Below are 13197 nucleotides of genomic sequence, written 5' to 3'. Positions count from 1 at the left end.
GTGTTTTTCTTTTTTTTTTTTCTTTGAATGTGAAAAATAAAACCTTGGAGTTCAAAACAAAACCCAATTTTTTTGAAGGATTTCTTTTTAAAACATGGGTAATGGTTGTTCTTTCAATTACATTGCATGCTACAGTCTCTGGACATCTGGAAAAAGTTTAATGAAAGCAAATCGTACAATAAATAATTCTATGCAGCACAAAAAAACATGAAGCCTACACTAAGAGGTAAAGCCCTCTTCTTTTCTCTAAGGCTGAGTTTAGCTTTCAGCCTGGAACAGCCACTGGTGTTTGTTGTACCTACCCACCATTTGCTTGAAATAACTGGAAGAAACGTTCTCTCTCAAACTTCAGCCTGTCAAATACAATTAAAATTGACCAATGGCACCAGAATTATTTCTAGGCACCCAGGTGGCACTTCTGCATTCAGACTGGATGCTTAGGCCAACACACAGCATAGTTTTTAAAGTGAAGTTGTAAAAAAAGCAATACCAATGGGTAATTATGTAAATAAATAATATGTAATGCATGTATTGAAAGTAAGAGCTGTAGAGAATATATATGTTTTTTCTCTTCCTCCTTAGTCGCCAAATAAACTTTTATGTGGTTTATGGGCTTTCTTCTTCATCGAGGATTTTTCCCTTTGCGGAAGATGGTCTCCATAATTCTGATGCGTCCTTTCTCCTTCTCCGCCCTTCATCTCCATGTGAGTGGTTCATCCTGAGTTGGCCCAGGTGTGCAGAGCAGGGATGATTGTCACCAGGTCAGGGAAATGAATGGCTGGAGCATGGGAGAAGGGTAAGAGCAGAGCTTTACTCAGTACCTGTGGAAGACTAGGCCTGGGCTTCTACTCTGAATTTGCCCTGGACTAAAGGAAAGCCTTTTCCAGGATTATCCAGCCTAACAGCCTGGATAAGGCAGCATAGACTCTGAAGTCCTCATCTCCTGTTGCCTTTGATGTAACCTTCATGTATGTGGATGAAATGACTTTTAACAAGAGTAGTTCTCACTTTGCTAGTTAATGCAAAAATTATGAAAATATTCAAGACCCGTGCCTTGCTTCTGAACCTGGCCTATATCCTTCAGAGCAGTGTGGAGACAGACCAGGCCTCTCCAGGAACCCATGAAGCTCTTTCCTTGGACTGCAAAAGACATCTGACCGCAGCACAAGACACCATGACAGCACTCTAGCCCACCTTGCTAATCTCCCTCCATTCAGCATAGCTAGACAGAGACATGAATATAAATGCAGGCTGTGTGGGAATGTGGTCTGAGAGAGCAGGTCCATGCTGTCAAGACTGTAAACTCTTTACATCCTGGTACATTCACTGGTTTGTTCTGCTCATCATAAAGGGCTGGAAGGTCATGAGACCCCCAGTAAATAGCCTTCATGCTATGTTCTCAACAGCATATTTTCTTGCTTTAATCTGCTCTGTGATATCACATCCTTTGGATTACAAACGAATCTTGTTCTGAAATAAAACTGGAATTACACAAACTTATGTAGGGAGGAGCATGGACAGGGGCAGATATAGAATAGCATATAGCCTTCATAAAATGTTCGAAAATGGAACTATTCTGTGTATTTTTCCTAGAAGAAAAAAGTAACTTTAGGTTCCTAAGTGGCCTCATAAAGACCAAATGCACACCTCATCCAATTCATATGAATATATCTTCCAATGGATGTGATCTGAGGTAGCTTATTAGCTAAGTGAATTCAGCTCCTATTTTCTAAAAGCTCTAATAAGTTAATAAATAATGTATTCTTTATTTTTAGATCTATCCGTTAACACTGTACATAGCTCAAATGGCATATGGATGCTCAGGACTACAAAACATTCAGAAGTCATTTTCCTCTGCTTTTTTATAATCCCTTTTCCTCCTGCTGAGAACATTTCCATCCTTGTGATTGCTTTTATTTGGTCCCATCCTCTTGCATGAAAGCAGATACCACAAATAACATCTGAGGAGGCTGAAGGACCAGTGATGTGAAAATTGTTTCAGTACTAATTCTGCTTTCTAATTATAGGGACATTTTTTCTTGAATACAAGGACAAGAAAACACAAGGTGAATGGTGCTGATGCTTCTGTCCTTTGCAACAGCATCTGCAGTGCATACCTGGGACTGTTGGGAGGAGGCTTCGTTTACAGGTATTTTACCTACAAGCCATTCCACCCTGAGGACAGAAATAGACATTTGTATCTGTTTATGTGTGTTTACATACACTTAAAGAAGAGAAAGAGAGATACACAGATATGCATTACAAAATGAGCTCTTTTTAAAAACCAATTGGGTCAAATTGACATCTGTCTATTCAGAAGAGAAGTTTGTTGTGGGCAAGGGGCAGGATGCTTATTATCATTGTTCTGTCATATGTTCATCATGTCCCAGCCCCCAGTGGAGCCTTTCTGAACTCGTTCTTAAGAGTCAGATGTCATCATTGGCTGGGCTTGTATTTCAGTACGTATAGGAAAGATGTCAGTGCTGTCATTTGCTACTTAACAGTTTATTGATACTATATCTGCTGATATGAGATCTTTCAGGCATCTGTTCCTGTTTGCTTGCTGAATGCTTCTTCTGATTCTCAGTTTTCCTTGCTAGGATAGAAGATACATGTTGATAATATCTCCTTTGTATGCCACGGACCTGATGAATGGAGCAGTCTCTGCATTTTGATGTGGACAAGAAATAAATCCACCTGGGGAAAAAAAGGAACACAAATGAGAGCTCATAATGCAACACTGCTGACAAAATGCCAGCACTATTCCCTAGCATGCGTGGGTGTGAATCATAAGTAGAATCAAAGGGTTGTCTTGTCACTTTCCATAGGTTTGTAGCAATCATTTTTGAAACCCGAAAATCATTTTAAATGGAACTTGTCTTACCATTTTCTGTCAAGAAACTTTGCAAAACCTATTTTGTCCATAACACACACATAGAAGATTATAATTCAGTAAAGACAGAAAGGGAGGTTGTCTTGGTGGCTGTGTAGCATTTGAATGGGTATCTCTCTGACAATTGGATCCCGATTTCCTGTGACTTTTAAGTGATTTCCTATAGCTCTCCTTTAACTTTCTCTTCTGTTGAGCCTTTAAAGTTTAAAATAGAGATACTGATCTAGGATCTGAAGAAAACATTGTGGGCCATAAAATGTGCATTTTTTCCCAGTAATCCAGTTGATTTCATAAAAAGACAGCACTTCTCTACTCACTTTCGTGATTGTTTTGTCAGTACTCACTCATTTGTAGAAAATTAATGCTGAGACTTCTTAACAGCTATCAAATCTGTTTGAAACTGAGACACGCAACCAAAAGTCATCCAGGGGGACAGACTCAACACATCTACAGCAAGATACCACAAGTCTTTCTTTAGAAGCCAAATTACACAGCATTGAAATCTGAGACAGAAGTTCTCAGAGCTTTCTGACCAAACAAATTTAGCATTAGAGAAAAAGAGTGGTTCCAGCTACAACACTTCAAAAGTGTTTATGTAATCAGCCGGCTCTCGGTGTACGTAATCTTGGCTCCCTCAAGTGGCTGGTCCCAGAGACTGGACAGCTTTCTTTGTGTTTCATATCTCTTAGAAGTGTTAAAGGTCTCTGTTTCAGGGATCACAGCTGCAAACTGTGCTAAGACGTAATGTGGTTTTGCATGCAACCATAGTCTGTCAGAAACTGGTACTCAGTGAATAGGATCCATGCAGCTCTGAGGTCTCATCAAGTGAGAGGAGTGAAAGAACTGGGACTACCTTTATTTTTCACATCCTTTTTTCTTTTTCTTGCTGTTCTCTGGAGGATTTCCTTGCCATTCGTACTTTCCTCTAAATTCAGTGACAGTTCCTAATGGATTTGCTGTGGTAGTCTTCATTAGCTTTTCTAGCTGAGGTCTGCTCTAAAAACGGCTGGCTTGGAACCCATGGGACCCCTGCAGCTTCCTGGAGTTCAGCGAAGATGAATGCAAAATCCTGTACTTGGGACAGCCCTGGGACTGGGGCTGACTGCAGTGGAGAAGCAGCTGAATGGGGACTTTGCTGCAGCCTTACAATATTTAGAGCAATGGGCACAGGCTGCAACTGGGACAATTTTTGACAATAGAAGAGGAAAAAAATCAGCATTGGAAAGTTCAAGTCCTGGATTCTCCATTCCTTGAGATTCTCCAAACTTGGCTGGATGAGGCTCTGAGCAACCAGCGCTGGTTGGGGATTATTCCCACTGTGGGACTGGATGATCCCAAGCTCCTTTCCGACCTTCATTATTGAATGAATCACAGAATGAATCATAGAATCATGGAATCATAGAATGGTTTGGGTTGGATGGGACCTTTTAGATCACCTAGTTCCAACCCCCTGCTATAGGCAGGGACATCTCCCCCTAGACCAGGTTGCTCAAAACCCCATCCAGCCTGGCCTTGAGTGCTTCCAGGGAGGGAGCATTCGCAACCTCCCTGGGCAACCTGTTCCACTGTCTCACCACCTCACAGTGAAGAATTTCTTCTTGATATCTAGTCTAAATCTACCCTCTTCCAGTTTAAAGCCATTTCTCCTCTTCCTTTTGCTATCTGCCCTTCTAAAAAGTCCCTCCCCAGTTTTCCTGTAGGCCCCCTTTAGGTACTGCAAGGCCACTATAGGGTCTCCAATTCTCTGGGCCAAGAAACATTTAGAGGGTCTGGATTTATCTCTTGTCTACTGCAGGAGTGCTCCAAAAATTAATGTAGACCCTGACGCAGACCCTGAAACCCAGCCATCCTGCAGCTATCTCAGCCTTGCTCTTGCCGTCCCTTCTCCTCCCTGCCATGCAGTATGTTAAGCTCTACCGAGTGCTTCAGACAGATTCTGACCAAAATACACCAAATACTGAAGCCACAAATGTGCACCACAGGTGGCTCATTTTTAAATTCAGCTTCTGTTAACCCTGTGGAGCTTGGTATGCACTGACCCCCTTAGCACTAATCCAGCTTTGCTGCGCTGCCCACATTGCACACAAGGCTCCTCCGGCACCTGGCAGCACCAACTCTGCAGGAGCTGCTACAGCCTCCCTTTGTTGCAAGAGATTGCAGCGCGAGAAGATGGAGACACACCGGCAACAGGTGGGTTCTTTGAGTTTCCAGTACCTGCGCCTCTTGCAAGGCAAATCTCTGAATTTATCTCCTTCAAAAGGAAAGCTTTTGCAAGTCACCTTTAATTTATTAGGTCTTTCTTCACAGAGAAGCCTCGTTCTACAGCCTATTGTCAGACACAATTTATCTTCTCTGCTTTAACACTTTTTCATGTCCTTACAGGCAGAAGATTTCCAGATTTCTTCAAGGACATCTAATGATTGGTATTTAATGCTCACCAGTGCAGTATGTGCTGCTTCAGTCTCATGAAGCAGGGATATAACTTCACCTGTTCAGACTGGAGATCAGCTGGAGAGTAACAAGAATGGGAATTTAAAACCAAGGGGGAAATTTTATTATAAATGTAGAACCTGAAACCTAAATTGCAATTTTCATTTAATAAAGTAAGACCTCCAGGGTATTTGCTGATTGGTCATACTTCAAAGCTGACTGACAAGTGTATGATTCCCCAGTACCTCTTGGAGTGAAGGCTTCCCACTTCATTTATGCATCAGAAAGCACAGTTGATGCTGCAACAGGTGCTGAACAAACTTGTGAATTTTCTCTTCACTCTTCTTTTTATTTTATTTTTTCTTCTTCCTGGATGTGAGAACTGGGTGTGGAAATATGTGTTCTTCTTTAATTGATGTGGGTTTTTTTCCTTCATCATTCATTCATTCAAATCTTTGTTCAAATGAGGAGAGAGCTTTTAAAGCAAATCTCCTCTTCATTTCACTTCTCATACGCATTGGTTTGCAACACATCATGACTACCGAGTGCACAAACCAGATTTTCTTCCAATTAAACTAAACTGGGAGATGTGAGACATCCATACCACATTGTTCCAATCTCCACTGGCCACTGACAGGTCTGGACTGGAATCTTCTGAAGGAAAGTATCTTAATCCATGAATATCATGGAATGTGGATGCATGGATAGTCTGGCTTTGGACCTTGGAGCTCCAGTGCTCTACAGATCTATCCCTACTGGACTGCATTACCAGATCATGTAGACACAGCTTTTTCTGCACAAATATTCTGCCTTTGTCTCCTTCTGCACAGGAACAGTTTGGATCTTACTCAAACAGTAAACATGAAAGATCATTCATAATTATTTATCTCTCAACTCTCAGGATACACATATGCTGACAGCCCAGTAAGCTCAGAAACGAAGTGAAGATATGAAGGTCATGCAGTTGGAAAAAACAGAAGTCAGAACTCATAAATGATATTTTCAGATATGAATTTAAGCTCTTTTAATGCTAATAAAATTGACATGAGCTTAGCCAGTCTGCTCCTAAATCTAGCCAACACTTCAGTAACCTCTGCTGAATTAAAAAACATACTTCTGCTCCTCCAGGTGTGAAGCAATTGCTGCAGATGAGCACTACTGTCTCTATGGAAAGACCACAGACAGACCTTAATGTTCCTAGCAGCTTTGACCTAAGTAAGAGTTTAACATACATTGCAGTGAGGAAACCACCATAGATATTCTCTGCAAACTCTTTCCTGGATGAGGCACCTTCCCTGAGAAGCAGCCTGACAGTGCTGAACACTGTCATGCAGGACCTGCAATAAAGCTGAACTACAGTTATAACACAGCATAGTATTACTTTTGTATTTGTCATGAGATTAGATTCTTGTCAAGACATTTCTTGCCCCCATATATATCACTGTGGGTAGAACAAAGCAAAGACAAAGGACGGCTCCCAGTGGTGGGCAAGGGACAGCACCAGTTGCCTCTCTCAAATAATTCTTACAAGTCTTTGTGTGATAATATACCTCTGTATGTGTCTGTTTTGAATGCCATCTCAGTCATTTATTTCTTTTCTTTTTTATTACAGGCTCCCTATTCCAACATGAAAAGGTTCTCCTGCTCATTCCTCCTTCCCATTGCTGAGGCTGATGGACTGCTGGTTATTAAATATTCTTCCTAATGCAGCTGGGCAGCCCATGTGTGCTCTATATTGGTGGGCCAACAGGAATTTTTATTGCCTAATAAGCAGTCAATAAAGTGATGCTAAAAAAAGTTACTCCACAAATTATTCCAATACATAAAACCAACATGAATGTCACTGATGCCATCGAGTCCAAACAAAGCAAGTGAGCAGCAGTGGCTTTGGACAGTGGATGCAGAGCATACATTGAGCAAGTCCTAACACGTATGAGAGAAATGCCTCCATTTTTCACCGCAGAGACTCAGTCAAGGCTAATTTCTGAAACCATTTATCCGCCTTTAGCTTGAACGGGCTCCTCAGTACACATCTGTAGCACCTAGGGCAGTTGCTGACAGCAGAAAAGGAGAGCTGCGATCATGAAAATGTGCACATCGTAGGGAAGGATAGAGAAGGGCTGGCAGCACTGGAGGTCTGGTCAGACCTCCTTCAGGTGAAAGTTGCACCCTCCAGCAAATTTGGGTCCCCACTCTCTCCTATCCTTTTCAAGAGACAGGGCAAAGGAAAAGGAGTGAGCTCAGAAGTCAGAATTGGTTGGCCCTCATAGGAATGGGATGGAGAGAAGATGCCCCGAGGCCAGCCCATAATGCAGAACAACTAAGAAATACCCTCTGGTCTGAGTTATTCCCACCTCATTTTAGTGTAACAAGAACATTTTAGTGTATCAGTATTTTGAATGAAAAGCAGAAGGAAAAATATAGTGGATCTTTGCATAGTACCAAGACAAATTTTTCTTCCATCATCTAAAGGTGTGTTTTAATTTCCTGTGGAGTTTCAGGTGACAGCACAACCTGACCTGGCCTGACACATGTTATGAGGTACGTCTCATTAAAATGCACACTGAGTACCATTAAACAACATCAAAGTTAATTAATATCTATGCAGCACCTGGGATTTTAGGCAAACTGTAGCTCCAGCTGAGGAGCGTGCCCCAAAGTCTCTGTGCACATCCATCAGCTGGTGTTGGAAGAAAGAAACGTTGCCCTGCTGAAAAACACTGCTCACCATGCCTGTGCTCTACAGCACTGGAAGACGAAGGCAGATGGATCACAAATACCCTCTTGCAACCATTATCAATCCTCAATAAAAGATGAACCAAGGAAAAATGAACAGTTTTTAGTGTACCAACACAAGTGTCCAGTGAGGCTACTCTCAAGGACTGAGAAAGAAGGAAATGCTCTTCAACAAAAATTAATCAGTGCATTTTTAGGAAAAGGGGGTCAAGGTTGACATGCACATAAGGAGCCACGTGAAGACAGAACTAGCCAAGCTTTTAGGTGGAGAAGAAGTGATAAATGCACTTTATTAAGTTGCTGCTAAAACTGGAGCAGATGAGGTAAGCCTTGAAGGAGATACTCATTTAAGATTGATGTGGAGTTAAGTGTGGAGAAAGAGCTTTCCCAGTTGTCATTCATAGACACTCCCCACTGTTTTCTAATAAAAATAATCTGTTAAAATCAGACTCTGTAGACAGCTTGTCTTTGGCTGCTAGTGCCATTTCTCATCACTTTTCCATATACAAATGCTTTTGGAATAAGAGAGCTACTAAAGAAGAGAAAATTTTGATATAGATCCTTAAGTTACTGCTATTTATGCTGGCAAAGCACTTTATACAGCTTTAAAAACAAAATAATGTTAAAAACAATACAAAAGATCAGGGAAGGTCCCCTTGTTTTAAAAAATTACAAGAACTAGGCTAGAACCACTTAAGCTGATGAAATTTTCCTTCTTCATCCAGGTTTGCAGTGTCATACAGTTGCAGAGTGCCATAGCCCTGTGCTAGCGTGGGACTACAGAAGTGCTGGTGATAATGGAATGCTGTAAGCCCCCAGGATAAACCAATAACCAAGAACTGCAAAACACCATGGAACGCTCATACTGCCATGCATCCAAAATGCTCTCCTACACAAATGCTACATTGTTGGTTATCAAAAGCAGGAGATTGCTTAGAGGAATTGCTTGGAGGAAAAAAAAAATAATTTCCCCATTTCATCGTCTTCAAATTTTTTCACTATATTTCTTCAGCAAGCAAAAGCTCAGTGACACTGGATTCTCAAAATACAGCTGAAGTGATTTTGCAAAACCTTTAAGAATCCATTGTGTCCATTTCTTGTGAGTGCCATAAACTGGCTCTTGTTATTTGGCCATTAAGTTTGGGAAATGGATGGCAGAATGTCTCTTCAGTGGAGATAACACTGTGCCAGGACAAGCCCCAGCTTCCCCACTGTGGCCAGGCCTGGAGGAGCAGGGCTTCCTGTTGGAGAGAAGGAGAGTCTGCATGAGTTAGCCAGCCAAAATCCATTTCTGCAGTTTTCTAAGTGACTCGCAGTCTTATATCCAGTCACCAAGTGACCAGACCATGGACATTTGGGTATCTGCATTGAAATACGCACATCCCCAGTTTGCAGCTCACAGTCTCTTCAAGACTCATTTCCTCTCAGCTTGTCTGGACACAAGTTTCAAACAGCCCATGAGATGTTTGTAAGGTGATTTGCCACAGTGTGAGGATGAAAAGGAGCTATATAAATGCAAATTGAATGTATTCATTTACTCTATACTGAAGGTTGTACTGAAGGCCAGGTAAATTACACCCACGGCATCTGCCTGTCTGGTCTTAATATCACCCACTTCAGCAACTGTAAGTTTCCATATAATTTGTTAAGCACAATTTTCTTTTGTTTGCCACTGCAGACCATTATTAATCAAATTAAACTTCTCAACACAGTTTCCACCTGACTGGGTCCACTAGTTGATGAAGGCCAGAGCCTGGTTGTTTGCCACTGGTGTCACTGCCTGAGCTTGCCATGAGACAGCAGTGGGTGAGGGACATCTGTCCATCCAGCACAGTCTCACTTTGCCTGGCTCAATGCTCAGATACTTAAGTATCTGAAGGGGGACTGTAAGAAAGTAAGGGACAGATTATTTAGCAGGGTCAGTTGTGACAGAACAAGAGGAAGTAGTGGTCTCAAACCAAAAGAGGGGAAATGCAGACTGAACATAAGGAAGAAGTTTCTTATGATAAGGATAGCGATGCACTGGCACCGGTTGCCCAGAGAGGTGGTGGATGCGCCATCCTTGGAGACATTCAAGGACAGGCTGGACAGGGCTCTGAGCACCTGATGGTGTAGATGACCCCAGTCAGTGTAGAAGAGTTGGACTGGACAGCCTTTAAAGGTCTCTTCCAACTCAAATGATTCTTTGATTTTCTGAGATCCTTACGACCCCAGGCTGAGTTCTGGCCCAGAGACATTCACCAGCAGCAAGAGAAAGCCCTTCACTACTTGCTGAGACACTACCTGGACCCCTCTCACTATTTCTTGTTCACCCCCACAAGTGTCTGCCTGTCACTGGCATTGCTGTCATTATTGCTCTCTGAGGGCTGGAAGAAAAGTGCATTTATATTTCCTGAAACGCTTCATATTCCTGTCACTGCCATTTCCCTGTGACCGCCTCTGACCTCTGCAGTCACTTTTTGCACCAACTCTATTGCAAACACTTTTTCTTCTTTACTGCTGTTTCCTGTGCAATTTTGCCTTCATTTTTTCATCTCTATTTTTTACATTACTTTCCTGCTTTGCTCTTTTCTGCCCTCCCACACATATCCCCATCTGCAGTGATGACCCATGGACCCTTTCATATATCGCTTCCTGCCCTCTATCATCCCCACCACGAGCCCTGTTGCAAGCTGAAATGCTGTTGGGTCCTGAATACAGGGAGATGAAGGTCAGCCACAAGTGAGGCTCAGTGCATGAAAGGAAGCTTTGCTTGTGTAACTTCAGAGAGCTCTGCTAATCTGCTGCTGGTGTATGGGCAGCTGGCCTCCTGCAGAGACAGCATGCCTAGAGAAAAACAAAGCTTGTGGCTCCTCATATGGCTGCATTGGTGTTTTGCTCATGAGATGGGAGAAAGTAATTTCATTGAGGCACTCATGAGATCGGTTTTCCCAGTTCAAATTATGCAGGGAGACCTGAAGTCCTGGAGAAACAAAGGCTGGTTTCTATCACTGTAATGTGTGTGCACTGGCTCCAGGCTTAGCCCTGAAATCTGTGGGATTCTTTGTGCTCGTGTAGACCTCTGATCTTCTTTTGGGACTTGTGCATAGGTAGCTTCAGACTCATGAAACATATTAAGCAACTTCTTGGATTTGTCAATAGAGTCAGTAAAAGCCAGAACTTATGCTGCCAGAAAGCAGAAGAAACTCAGTGAACTCAGTGGGTTTGCACTGACTGGTGTTGGCATAGCTTACAATCCACAAGAAGAACCCAGTTGATTTGATTCCTGAAACAGACAGAAATAATCTCTGGAAAGGAGACAGAAATGCAACTGTTGCTAACTAGGATGTCCTTATCAGCATGGTCCTTGAGTCATCCATCCTTGTTTACTGCAGCAAGACTGATGTGGTTCAAAATGGCGCTTTGTTTTCACTATCTTATTTTCCTTTTTAAATCTTCCTTTCTTTTCCCTAGCAGGTGTTGTTTAACTGGCAATGTGCTGGAAGAGGCTGGTATGAGGTTTGATGATATTTGTTGATTGTACAACTCACCAGAAGAAAACTGAGTAAAAACTGTTTAGTTGTAAGATACACTCCACACATCAGTAGTGATAGTAACCACTCACCTATTCTGTTAGAGATTTCCTGTCCCTTTTAACAAAAACAATTCTTCTGCTGTCATTTCTCTGCAACTAGGGAAAACTAACTAAACAAGAACAACAACATTTTGGACAACTTTTCTTTCTCTCAGGCTCACATTACTAAGCCCGAATGCAGCCTTTGCTGTTGCCAGTTGAGTTCTGGCAGATGGCTTTCTCTTGGAAACAGACGTCCAGGACTAAGCAGCTGCTGAGGAGAGAGCATGAATACTGAGACTGGGAATCAAGCACTGAATCTTTTGGAAGAAGTCACCCCTAAAGGCTGACTTGTTCTTTCTTGGAAGAGAGAGAGAGAGAAAGAAAACTTCATACTGGGGACCAGACACAGAGCGAGTTCCCTACAAAGCCAGCCCAGTCCATGCTGCAGGTCATCCAGGCCTGCTAATGCTTCAACAGGGGCTTATCAGTCTGTTGTGCAACTGTTATCAGCTGCCCTTTCCAGCTACCCATTATGCAGCTAGAAGAAGTTGTGGAGAGCCCACCTGCTCAGCTATTGGATGCAGACTTTGTACAGCAGCATTTTAGACTATATGCTATAAAAAGAGCATGAGAACCAGAGTATGCACTGTTATCTGTGAGAACACTTCTTTGTTTTCTGGCTCAAAGCATGCTTCCTGAGGTATTTCTTGTGAGAAGACTCTAACTGATTTATTGACGAGGCAAGTAATGGGTGCTACCGTGTGACAATCAATATCACTTTGTGGACATTCAAAAGCACCTTCCTCCAGAGCTGTTTGCCTCTGGAAGAGAGTGCTCAGGAATGTTTACTGGTGGAAGATCTGCCTGTGACTAAATAATTCCAGCTTGGTATGGGAAAACTGGGGAATGATACCATCTTGTCCTGTGAAAAACAGGATGCAGGTGATCATCCCTGCGCCCTCTTACCTGCTGGCAAGGCCCAGAAGATGGGAACAAAGGAGTTTCTGCTGAGACCTCAGAACCAGGAGCTGCCACTCCGAGGAGAGCTGACTCAACCACTTTGGATTTGAGCTGTCACTCCAAAGAGCTGACTCGACCTTATTTATAAGTCGACTTATTTATAAGTCGGTACTAACATTGAAAAATCATCGTCATCAATGGAACAACAACGCCCGATGACCCACCACCACTGAAGATCAGTGACTGAACTACGAACCACGCTGGATCTGTGGTGATGACTATTTCCCTCTTGCTTCCTACAAAGGCTCCTTGCTTCTATTTCCTATCTCTTCTATTGCCCTTCTCCCCCTCCCCATCTTCCTGATTAAGATTTGTAATAAACTGGTCGGACCAACATTTGAACCGTTGTTTCTTAATCTCATATGGGGTACACATATATCAAAAACCTCTCCCTCCCATAAATTGGATGAGACATCATGTCAAGGCAGACTACTGAAAGAGCACTGGGGATCTGAAAACAATTATAGATTTTCACATTCTGGGTAGTCTAGATAGATTTTGGAAGACACTGCACAGTGAGACCTCTAAACCACAGAGCACATCAGCAGTAAAATCTGGCAAT

At 42.4% G+C, this 13197-nt stretch overlaps 1 protein-coding gene across 24 annotated transcripts in view; it reads right to left on the bottom strand.

The window, feature by feature from the left end:
• Positions 1-208: 208 nt before the first annotated feature.
• NEK11 (NIMA related kinase 11) overlaps positions 209-13197 on the bottom strand; it is a 119340-nt gene continuing 106351 nt past the window's right edge. For 19 of the 24 annotated variants that reach the window (XM_048951999.1, XM_048952004.1, XM_048952001.1 and 16 more), the window contains one exon: positions 209-11324. The gene's annotated coding sequence lies outside the window, so the exon portion shown is untranslated. The remainder of the gene's footprint in view (positions 11325-13197) is intronic. The other 5 variants (XM_048952005.1, XM_048952007.1, XM_048952019.1 and 2 more) reach the window with 2 other exon arrangements.

The sequence above is a fragment of the Lagopus muta genome, chromosome 7 (genome assembly GCF_023343835.1).
Source record: "Lagopus muta isolate bLagMut1 chromosome 7, bLagMut1 primary, whole genome shotgun sequence".
Taxonomy (NCBI): domain Eukaryota; kingdom Metazoa; phylum Chordata; class Aves; order Galliformes; family Phasianidae; genus Lagopus; species Lagopus muta.
The sequence above is the reverse complement of the archived record's forward strand: the minus strand, read 5'-3'. Positions and strand labels throughout refer to the sequence as shown.